Source organism: Dasypus novemcinctus, chromosome 14 (assembly GCF_030445035.2).
Source record: "Dasypus novemcinctus isolate mDasNov1 chromosome 14, mDasNov1.1.hap2, whole genome shotgun sequence".
NCBI lineage: Eukaryota > Metazoa > Chordata > Mammalia > Cingulata > Dasypodidae > Dasypus > Dasypus novemcinctus.
The window spans coordinates 9054734-9067176 of NC_080686.1; the positions used below are offsets into that span (position 1 = coordinate 9054734).

General features: G+C 37.8%; 1 pseudogene; it reads left to right on the forward strand.

Moving 5' to 3' along the window:
• Positions 1–1553: 1553 nt before the first annotated feature.
• On the forward strand, positions 1554–2061 carry LOC101433022 (centromere protein S pseudogene; annotated as a pseudogene).
• The last annotated feature ends 10382 nt before the right edge of the window (positions 2062–12443 follow it).

Sequence of the window (12443 nt, forward strand, 5' to 3'; positions counted from 1 at the left end):
GGAGAGTCATTATTTTCTGTGGTGAGTTGGTTCACCAGGGTCCCATTTGGATCTCAGAAGGGAGCTCTCACACTGTTTTCCTGCTGCCCTAGGAGAGAGGGAAGTGAGGAAGGGAGAAAGGGGGAAGGACAGATTCTCAATCAATTTGTACAATTGCAAAGAGTTGATCCTGCCCCATTTGAGGACCAGGTAAACCCAGAAGGAGGGTTTGGTTCAGTGGAGGAATTTCAGCCTTGAATGTGAAAGGTCTCTGGTTCAGTTCCCAGCTCCTCTTAGAGTAGTGACCCGCCGGTATATTAAACATCTGTCTGATACTTTGAGACAGAGAAAACATAGACATAATCCTTGTATTAGCTTCCTTTGGGTCTCTTATTTTTCCTATTAAAAAAAAAGAGATTACTTTTGTTACAAAATTTGGCTTGGTTTTCTCACTAAAACCCACTTCGAGGTCAACAGTGAGAAAGCTACAGGGGTATTGGTGAATGAATACCAGCAGCCTGACAAGCTCCACAGGGGTGTGGGTGGTAAGTCTGGCTTTTCTAATGGTGGTTGACCCCTTGCTTGAAGGCTTGTCTGTTTTATTTTATTTTTTTCCTTTCTTGCCTTTCCTTCCTCTTTATCCCTCCACCCTTTTTTTCTTTTTTTCTATTAGGTGCTGCTGGCTTGTTTCTTGTTGACTGTGCTTTCTTGTCCTCGATTTCCTCTTTTCTGTGTGTACTGATTTTGGCTACCAGTACTATATCTTTTCCTTTGTAAATCTTTCTATCTTCCCCCCTCTGTTGTAGCTCTTACATTCCACCTCAATTTGCTGAGCCCTCAATTTTCAGGCTCTTTATTCCTAACACTTCTGTTTTCTATCTTTTATAAACTTTTTATGTTATTGTCCTTTCTTTTCTCTTTCCCTCTCTCCTAATCACATGGCCTTTTAATTTGTACTATATTTTTCTTCACATTCAGTTTCCCATTTCACAGTAGGTACTCCACTTTTTTATTCCTGTAACTCTACCCAGCTTACATGAGTTTAATACTCATTCTCCTAGGTCTTTTATGGGTCTTCTGCTAATATTTACTATCAATACTACTATCATACTTTTCCTTTTCTTACCTCTTTTGCTTTCCCTGGCCCTAATCTTTTCCTTCAAGGGAACTTAGACAACAACAAGGAAATAGAATAAGAAGAACAAAGTGTCAAAGAGAAAATTAAAACACACATGCAACAATAAAAAATAAATAATAAACCTGAATAAAACCTGAGGTTAGACGGAGATGCTAATCAACTGAAAAAAACCCATCAAGATAAAATGATGACCAGACAGCAACAAAAATTACAAACCATACCAATAATCACATGGCCAATCAAATGAACAAACTAAAAACCAGGAAGAGGAGCAGATCATTGAAAACTAATCAAAGCTCTCCAAACAGATATCATGGACCACCTTAATGAAATGAAGGAAGAGATTAAGGATCTTAAAAAAACACTTGGGGACTGTACCTTCCTGCCGCCACCTTGCTGCCCTCGTGCACCTGTTCAGGCCTGCCCGCCCACCGTGATGGAGGGTGAAACGGATGAGGAGCAGCAGCAATTCTCTTACCAACAGAGGCTGAAGGCAGCAGTTCACTACACTGTTGGTCGTCTTTGCGAGGAAGTTGCAGCAGACAAAGAGATGCAGTTCAGCAAACAGACCATTGCGGCCATTTCAGAGGTGACTTTTCGACAGTGCGAAAATTTTGCCAAAGACCTTGAAATGTTTGCAAGTCATGCAAAAAGAAGCACAATTAACACTGAAGATGTGAAGCTCTTAGCCAGGAGGAGTAATTCACTGCTAAAACATAGCGCAGAGAAAAATGAAGAGATTGATCAGTTTAACCTAAAGTGAAAGGCAAAGAAGAAAAAGAAGCTAGAGGATTCAAGGGAGCCACCAGATGCTGGAGTTGAGGAAAGTAAGAATTAAACTCTGTTGCTGTTTGGAAAAGCAGCTTTTAGCAGGTAGAGCCATCCAGAAATGCCTGTTGCTATAAAGGGAAGTTTGAAGGGAAAAGTGAAGATTTAAAAAAAAAAGGCCGGGAGGTACTTTGTGCTGTTTCACAGTCATTGACTGCAAAAGCTAATTTAAAAGAGAACTGGAAACTTAAGCAAGATTCTCCTGTTTCTTACTCAAGCAAGAGTGTTTGAATGGTATATGTTGGGCATCATATATTGGAATTAATAAAATTGTGCTAGCAGTTAAAAAAAGAAAAGAAAACACTTGGATAGCATACTGAGGAAACTGTAAACATACACAAAAAAATGGCACAATCCAAGACATCAAAAATACACTCAGTAAAAAAGAGCAGATTTGAAGAGACAGAGGAAAGAATTAGTGATGTGGAAGACAGTACATCTGGAATCAAACAGATAGTAGAATTGATCAATAAAAAGATAGAAAAAATCCATCAGGGACTTAGGAATTTGTATGACAACACAAAATGCACAAACATATGCATTATAGGCATCCCAGAAGGAAAAGAGAAGGGAAAGGGGACAGGAGGGGTATTGGAGGAAATAAAGGCTGAAAACTACCCAAACATATTGAGGGAGATGGATGTACATGTCTAGGAAGCACAATGCACCCCAAACAATATAAATCCCAACAGACCTACCCCAAGACATATATGTGTCACATTATCCAATGCTCAAGATTAAGAGAAAATACTGAAGGCAGCAAGAGAAAAGAGAACCATCACATACAAGAGAAGCTCAATAAGTTTAAGTGCTTATTTCTCATCTGAAACCATGTAGGAAAGTAGGCAGTGGTATGACATAGTCAAGGTACTAAAAGAAAAAAATTTCCAGCCAAGAATACTCTATCCAGCAAAGCTGGCATTCAAAAATAACGGAGAGTTCAAAATATTCACAAACAGAAATTAAGAGAGTATGCCATAAAAAACCTGCCCTTCAAGAAAAGAGTTCTGCAGGAGGAAAGAAAAAAAAAAAAAACAGGACAGACAGAGTTGGAGGAGAGTGGAAGAACAACTAAAAAGACAAAAAGAGAGATAAAAAAAAAAGTGACATACACAAATCCAAAGAAAATATGGCTAATGTAATTCCTTGAGATTAATAACACTGAATGTTAATGGATTAAACTCACTTGTCAAGAGACACAGATTGACAGAATGGATAAGTAAATATGATGCATCTATATACCATCTACAAGAAAACCACCTTAGACCCAGGGATTCCATGACATTGAAAGTGAATCACTGGAAAACAATCTTACAAGCAAACTATAACCAAAAAAGGGCAGGAGTAGCTATGCTAATATTTGACAAAACAGACTTTAAATGCAAAACTATTGTGAGAAACAAAGATAGACACTACATATTAGGAAAAGGGGCAATCTTTCAAGAAAAAAGAACAATCATAAATATTTAAACATCTAACCACGGTGCCTCAAAATATGTGAGGCAAACAATGAAAAAACCAAATAGGGAAATAGATACCTCTACAATTATACTGGGGGACTTTAATACACTATTATCACCATCAAACAGAACATCTCAACAGAGAACCAAAAAAAAAAAAAAAAAGATTTTGAATAATATATTAGAGGATCTGAACTTAAAAGGCACATACAGAACATTACACCCAAATACAGCAGGATATACATTCTTCTCAAGCACACATGGATCATTTTCCAAGATAGACTACATGCCAGGCCACAGAGAAAGTCTCTATATATTCAGAAAGATTGAAATCATACAAAATAATTTCTCTGACCACAATGGAATGAAGCTGGAAATCTACAAGAGCCAGAGAACCAGATTAGGAACAAATGTATGGAAGTTAAGCAACACACGCTTAGACAAACAGTAGGTCAAGGAGGAAATCTCAAAAGAAATCATTAACTACCTTGAAACTAATGAAAATGACAATACAACTTATCAAAACTTATGGGATGCAGCAAAAGCTGTACTGAGAGGGAAATTCATAGCCATAAATTCATACATCAAAAAAGAAGTTCTAAAATCAAAGTCCTAACTGCACACTTGGAGGAATTAGTAAAAAACAACAAAGTAAACACAAGGGAAGAAGAAAGAAAGAAATAACAAAGATCAGAACAGAACTAATGAAATAGAAAACAAAGAGCTGGTTCTTTGAGATGATCAATAAATTTGACAAACCTTTAGCTAGACTAACGAAGAAAAAAAGACAGAAGATGCAAATACACAATATAAGAAATGAGAAAAGGGATATCACCATGGACCCCACAGAAATAAAGACTATCATAAGAGGATACTTTGAAAAACTATATGCCAACAAGAAGAACAATTTAGAAGAAATGGACAAATTCCTAGAAACACTTAAGCAGCCTTACTGATAAAAGAAGAAACTGATGATCTCAACAAACCAATCACAAGAGACAGAATCAGTTGTTAAAAACCTCCTAACTAAGAAGAACCCCAGGCCAGACAGCATCACAGGTGAATTCTACCAAACATTCTGGAAAGAACTAACACCAATATTGCTTAAACCCTCCCAAAAAATTGAAATAGAAGGAATATTGCCTAATACATTCTATGATGCAATTACACTAATACCAAAGCCAAAGAATCCACAAGAAAGAAAAATTGAAGACCAATCTCTCTAAAGAACCTAGATACTAAAATCCTCAACAAAATACTTACAAATATATTTAATAACAACACATCAAACAAACTATACATCATGACCAAGTAGATTTCATCCCTGGTATGCAAAAATGGTTTACCATAAGAAATAAATCAATGTAATACACCACATAAACAGATCAAAGGAAAAAAGTCACATGATCATATCTATAGATGCAGAAAAAGCATTTGACAAACTACAGAACACTTTCCTGATTAAAAATCTGCAAAAGATAGGAATAGAAGGAAACTTTCTGAACATGATAAAGTGTATATATGAAAAATCCAAAGCTAACATCATTTACAATGGTAAAGTCCTAAAATCTTTCCCTCTAAGATCAGGAACATGAAAAGGATGCCCACTTTCACCTCTTATATTTAACATTGTCTTGGAAGTACTTGCTCAAGCACTGAGGCACAAAACATATAAAAGGCATCCAAACTGGAAAGGAAGAAGGCAAAATTTCACTCTTTGGAGAAGACATGATCCTGTACACAGAAAACCCTGAGAAATCAACAAAACTTCTAGATCTTATAAATCAGTTTAGTAAAGTCGCAGGTTATAAGATCAATGCATAAAAAATCAGTAGCATTTCTGTATACCAATAATGAGCAATCTGAGGAGGAAAATACCACTCAAAATTGTAAATTTAAAAAATCAAACACCAAGGAATCAATTTAACTAAAGATGTAAAAGACTTAAACACAGAAAACGACACCACACTTAAAGGAAATCAAAGAAGACTTAAATAAATGGAAGAATATTCCATGTTCATGGATGAAGACTAAATATCATTAAGATGTCTATCTTATCCAAACTGATCTACAGATCAATATCCTATCCAAACTGATCTACAATCCAATAAAAATCAACAAAGCATTTTTTAATGAACTGGAAAAATTACTATGAAATTTATTTGGAAGGGAAAGAGGCCCTGAAGAGCCAAAGACATATTGAAAAAGAAAAATGAAATCAGAGGAATCACACTACATGACTTTAAAACAGATTACAAAGCTATAGTGGTCAAAAGGTATGGTATTGGCACAAGGATGGAATACTAACCAATGGAACTGAATTGAGAGTTACAATATAGCCTTCACATATACACTCATCTGATATTCAACAAGGCCACCAAACCCACTTAACTGGAAGATAACGGCCTCATCAACAAGTGGTGTTTGGAGAACCAGATATCCATATGCAAAAGAATAAAAGAGGATTACTATCTCACGCCTTAAACAAAAATCAACTCAAATTGGATCAAAGATCTATATATAAGAGCCAAGACCATAAAGACCTTGGAGGACAATGTAGGGAAGCATATACAGGACCTCGTAATAGGAAATGTCTTCATGAACTTCACACCCAAAGTACAAGAAGTGAAAGAAAAAATAGACAAATGGGACCTCCACAAAATTATGGCCTTTTGCACCTCCAAGGATTTTATCAAAAAAGTAAAAAGAGAGCCTAACAGTGGGAGAAAATATTTGGTGACAATATATCTGATAGGAGCCTAATATTCACCATATACAAAGAAATTCTATATCTCAAAAACAAAAGACAAGCAACCCATTTAAGAAATGGGCAAAAGATTTGAACTGCTGCTTCTCCAAAGAAATACAAATGGCTATAATGCACATGAAATGATACTCAACATCACTAGTTATTAGGGAAATGAAAATCAAAACTACAATCTTACACCCATCAGACTGGTTGCTATTTAAAAAAAAAAGGAGTACAAGTGTTGGAGAGGATATTGAGGAATGGAAACCTTCATCCACTGCTGGTGGGAATGTAGAAAGATCCAGCCATTGTGGAGTACAGTTTGGTGGTTCCTCAAAAAACTAGCTGTAGAATTGCCATATGGCCCAGCAATTCCACTGCTGGGTATACACCCAGAAGAACTGAAAACAAGGACACAAACTGATATATGCACACCAATGTTCATAGCGGCATTTTTCACTATTGCCAAAAGTTGGAATCAACCCAAATGCCCATCAACAGATGAATGGATAAACAAAATATGGTATATACATACAATGGAATACTACTCAGTTGTAAGAAGGAATACAGTACTAACACATGGGATAACATGGATGAATCTTGAGGACTTTATGTTGAATGAAGCAAGTCAGGCATTGAAGGACAAATACTACATGACCTCTGTGATATGAATTAAGTAAATCAAGCTGTCTCAGAGAGCTAGAGACTGTAAGATAGTCTTACAAGAAATATGGGGGGAGAGGAAGGTTGTGAGCCAATGCCCACATGGGCAAAATCTATGATAAAGAGGAGATAAGTATTTATGCAGTGAAGGGATAAGACAGGGGCATAGGGATACTATTGGGTTGAGTTTTACAGGCTGGAGTGGGGCTAGGGTTGGGATGGTGAGTCAGATGGTCCAAGGAATTGGGGGGAGGATGGGAGGAAGCAAGTGAATACAGGAGGTGAAGACTATGTGGTTCAAGCTATAATGCTGAGAAAACTCTTTAGAAAATATTATAAGGAAGGGTTACTGGTATAAGGTGTTGGCTGGGGGGCATCTAGCACAGGGTGCACCTGGGGCATGCTTCTAGGGAGTGTGTGATTGCTCGTCTTGTCAGAGTGTTATATCAGTGGGAGAAGACCATACAATAAGTGGAAAGGTGCTATGCCCCCACCCTCAGGAGGCCTGATGTCCTCAAACAGAGCAAGTATGAATCCCAATGGGCGAGGAGAGAGTCCTAAGCATTGTTGCAATGGTATCTATGAATTGTGCCCTTCAAGCACTGAAGCTTGGTTGTCACTGTAGGCCCAGAGGGGAGGGGGAGAGGGGAATAGAAAAGGTGGAAGAGGGGGTAATTGGGGGGCAATGGAAGTATTCTGCATGATCCTGCAATGATGGATAGAAGGCATGTTAAATATCACCCAATATTTATAGAAGTGTATAGTCTAAAATGTAAACCATAATGTAACCAAAAATTTATAAAAATGTACAGTCTAAAATGTAAACCATAATTTAAATCATAATGGAACCATGGTCAGTAGCTATGTTTCAATATCTGTACACCAATTGCAACAAATATAACATCCACATGTAAAAAGATCATTGCTGGGGAAGGGGAAAAAGGGTTTGATGTTGGGTAGATGGGAATTCCCTATATGATATATGTGACTTTACTGCGACCTAAAACTTTTTTGAAGATGTAATAAAAAAAAAAAAAAAGGATGTAGACATTGAAGAAAAAATGGAAGAGATTGCCATGCCACTGCACATACGGGACAACACCTATTACAGTGATGAAAGGGAAAACACTTAAAAATTTTTTTATGATTTTTTCATGTTTTAATACCCCAATTTATTTTTTACTTTATTTTAGTTTTTCTAAATTAGTATGTATTTTATTTCTAATATTTAACCCTATTGTTACTATTTCATTTTCCTATTAATTAAATTTGGCAATATATTAGACTTCATTTTTGAAGAAGTTTTGGGTCACAAAGGAGTTCAACTATGGCGGGGGGGAGCACTGAAGTGTGGTGTCACTGATGGGAGATGCATGGGTGGGAGGCAGTTCTCCAGGGTACGAATATAAGGTATGTAGATATGTTTGGATGTTTGTTAGGTATTGACATTGTGAGTAGAGTTTCACATGCCAATTGAGGAAGTGCTGAGTTCCCATTCTGGGAAACTCTGTTGCACTCCCCAATGGAGCAGCAACAATCTCCCAAGTGCAAGGGCAAAGACCAGTTAAGAAGGATGGTCCAATGATGGGCCCTTGTTACTGATGACTATGCTTATGAGCCCGTGTTCTTGAAATTTCAACTAGGCTTAGAACTGCAGGGTGCCTAAGAGTTACCTCCTGAGAGCCTCCATGTTGCTCACATGTGGCCATTCTGTAAGCCAAACTCAGCATTTAAATGCATTACCTTCCCCCCAGCATGGGACATGAATCCAGGGATGAGCTTCCCTGGTGGCAAGGGATTACTACTAAGCACCAGCTGGTAATTCAACTAGAAAAAGACCTTGGATAAAGGGAGAAATGGTAAAGACAAATGAGTTTATACACGTAAGGGAACTCAAAAGGAGTTGGGAGGTCATCAGACAGGTCATGCTTATGCACATCTCAACAAGATCTCAGAGACAGCCAAAGTAGATACAACTGCAGATAGTGGTGCTCCTGAGGGCTATGGAGACACCCAGGTCCTATGGTCATGGCAGATGGCTCTGGAGTTCAATGCCTTGCCAGTGGGCCCTACTTTGGAATTTGTGCTCCTGAGTGTGACGAAGTTGGACAAAGATGTGGCCTCTCTACACATGCCTCTTCTGTCACTTTTACTGAACCTGTGGTTGGCATTGGGGTTGGTGTATGCTAAGGGGACTTGAATCTCTGTGCTGCCCATGTGCCAGCTGGGCCCTGAGCCTCAGCAGAGTTGCAACACCTACTCTCCAGTTCGTTGGGCTTACCCAGGTCAGCTAACAGAGAGGTGAGGATGGTCAACCACCATACCAGGGAACTGAGAGAGTCTACAACTGCAAGCAAGAGAGTTCAATTCATCAGCCATGTGGGATCTAAGCCCCCTCTTGATTTAGAGGTGGAGTGGGCATTGCCATCCCAGGGTCTGCAGGATGGAGGAATAAAAGATGGATTAGAGTGGAGCTACTGGTATTCTACTATAGAATTATTGTGACTCTAGCAATAGAAGAAATTATATCATTGGTGTGGAGACAGTGTCCATGGGAGTTGCTGAAGGCAGGGAGAGGAAAAAAGAGGTGTGATATTGGGATATTTTTGGGACTTGGAGTTATCCTCAATGATATTGCAGGGACAGATGCAGCACATTATATATCCTGCCATAACCCACTGAATGGCCTGGGAGAGAATGTAAACTACAACATAAACTATAATCCATGCTGTGTAGCAATGCTCCAAAATGTACTCAACTCCTCAAATGCAATGAATGTACCACACTAATGAAAGAAGTTCTTGATGTGGGAGGAGTGAGGGGTTTGGGGAGTGGGATATATGTGAACCTTTTATATATTTTAATGTAATATTTTGTGTGATATATGTGTCTTTATAAAAATTATAATAATTTTACAATGTAAAAGAAAAAAGTGAATGAAGCATGTATTTTACTCAGTTTGTCAAACTGTCAATATATCAGACTTACGGATTCTAGATGAAATACATGGTTTAACAGTATTACTAAGTAAAATATGTTCATGGATTTGATTAAAATTGGACAAAGGACCAGGACCTGAATAGATATTTTCCTAAGAAGAAATACATAAACACATGAAATTATGTTCACATCATTAGCTATTATAGAAATGCAAACCAAAACTATGAGATATCATTTCACACCTATTAGTATAGCCACTATTGAAAAACAGAATACTTCTGTGGATGTGGAGAGATAAAAACACTTATTAATTGTGGATGGCAATGTGGTATTGGATGGCTACTATAGAAGTCATGTCCCACACTTTCCCACATTAATACCACCCTTCATTAGTGAGGTACATTTGTTACAATTGATGAAACCATATTGAAACATTGCTACTAACCATGGACTACAGCTTACATTATAGTTTACACTTTCTCCCACACAATTTTTTAAGTTATGACAAAATACACAATGACCTGTATCCATCACTGCAATGTCATGCGAGACAAATCCAGTGTTCCAAAAATGCCCCATATTACACCTATTCTTCCCTCCCCCGTGCCTCAAAACCTCTGGTGACCACTGCCTTTACATCAATAATAAGAGTTCTTCCATTGCCGGAATAATAATGTCTATAGTAGAATAATAATGTCTACTTTACAAGTTCAGCACCCTGTCATTGGGTCTTACTTTGGAATTTATGCTCCCCAGTGTAACAGATACAGATTCATTAATAGATTCTCTAAATATGACTCTTATTCCCCTTTTATTTGAATCCATTATTAGCACTATACTTAATAAATACATGCTCTAGAGACTTAAATCTTTGGTTCATCCATGTGCCAGTTGGGCCTTGAATCACAGCAGAGTTGCAATATCTACTCTTCAGTCCGTTGGACTCACCCAGGAATACTAAGAGATAATGATGAACAATGCCCATCCCAAGGAACAGAGTGTCTGCTTCTGCAAGATATCACCATCTATCTGCCCCATGGGCTCTAAGCCCACCCTCAATTAGAAGCAGAGTGAGCATCACCATCCCCAAATCCTCAAGATTGGGGAATGAGCAATGGCCAACTCAATTTCTTAACTAATCAACTTAGCAGATTCACAGCTTTCCAGATTAAACATGTATTTTAACAGTGTTACCGATCAAGATAACTGCACAGAAGTCAATGTAGCACATATTTTACTCAGATTGCATAACTAGGCGACATCAGAGTCACAGGATTCTGACACATGTATTTTAACAGTGTAAGTAACACAATATAAGTGCAAAGAAGTCAATGAAACATGTATTTTACTCAGTTTCCAAAACTAAACTTGTCAGATTCACAGCTTTCTAGCTGAAACTTCTCTTTTTAACAATGTTACTGAATCAAGAAAAGTGCATAGGTATCAATGAAATAAGTGTCATATTTTGAAACAGAGAAACATATCAAATTCTTTCTAGGTGAAATTGTGTTCTTACAGTGTTACTAAATTAAGATAAGTACATAAAAGTCAATGAAGCATGTATTATAGTTTCCCATATTAAGCAATATGTCAGATGCAGAGTTTTGGGGGTGAAACTTGTGTTTCAACAGCCTTCATAAGTCAATATAAGGAAGTGGCTTTGGCCCATTGGATAGTGCATCTGCCTACGACATGGGAGGTCCAAGGTTCAAACCCAGGGCCTTCTGACCCATGTAATGAGTTGGCCCATGCACAGTGCTGCTGTGTGCAAGGAGTGCCGTGCCACGCAGAGGTGTCCCCTGCATAGGGGAGCCCCACAGGCAAGAAGTGTGCCCTGTAAGGGAGCCGCCCAGAGCAAAAAATGTGCAACCTGCCCAGGAGTGGCGCCGCACACACGGAGAACTGACTCAACAGATGAGGCAACAAAATGAGACACAGATTCTGGAAGCCGCTGACAAGAACACAAGCGGACACAGAATAACACACAGCAAATGGACAGAGAGAGCAGAGAGAGCAGAGTGGGGGGTAAGGAAGGGGAGAGAAAGAAAGAAAGAAAGAAAGAAAGAAAGAAAGAAAGAAAGAAAGAAAGAAAGAAAGAAAGAAAGAAAGAAAGAAAGAAAGAAAGAAAGAAAGAAAGAAAGAAAGAAAGAAAGAAAGAAAGAAAGAAAGAAAGAAAGAAAGAAAGAAAGAAAGAAAGAAAGAAAGAAAGAAAGAAAGAAAGAAAGAAAGAAAGAAAGAAAGAAAGAAAGAAAGAAAGAAAGAAAGAAAGTCAATATAAGTGCATAGAGGCCAGAAATATGTATTTAATTCTGTTTGCCATAGTAATAATGTAGTATTTTTGCAGCTTTCTAATGAATCATACTTTCAACATTCTTACTCAGGTTTAGTGCATGGAAGACAGTGAATCATGAATTGAAATAAAATCCTAATGCTAACTGTAACTCTAATCCTCAGCCTAACACTACCCTACTCAGTTTCTCAAACAAATACACATAGCAATTGCAAGACTTTCAAGGCAAAACTTATGTTTTCATAGTCTTCAAAAGTCCATTTAAGTGCACTCATTTTCAGAAACTAAATAGCATATCAGATTCACAGCCTTCTAGGACAACTTGTATTTTAAGAGTGTTTACTAAGTCAATATAAGTGCTTAGAGGTCAAACATAAATTTTACTATATTTCCAAA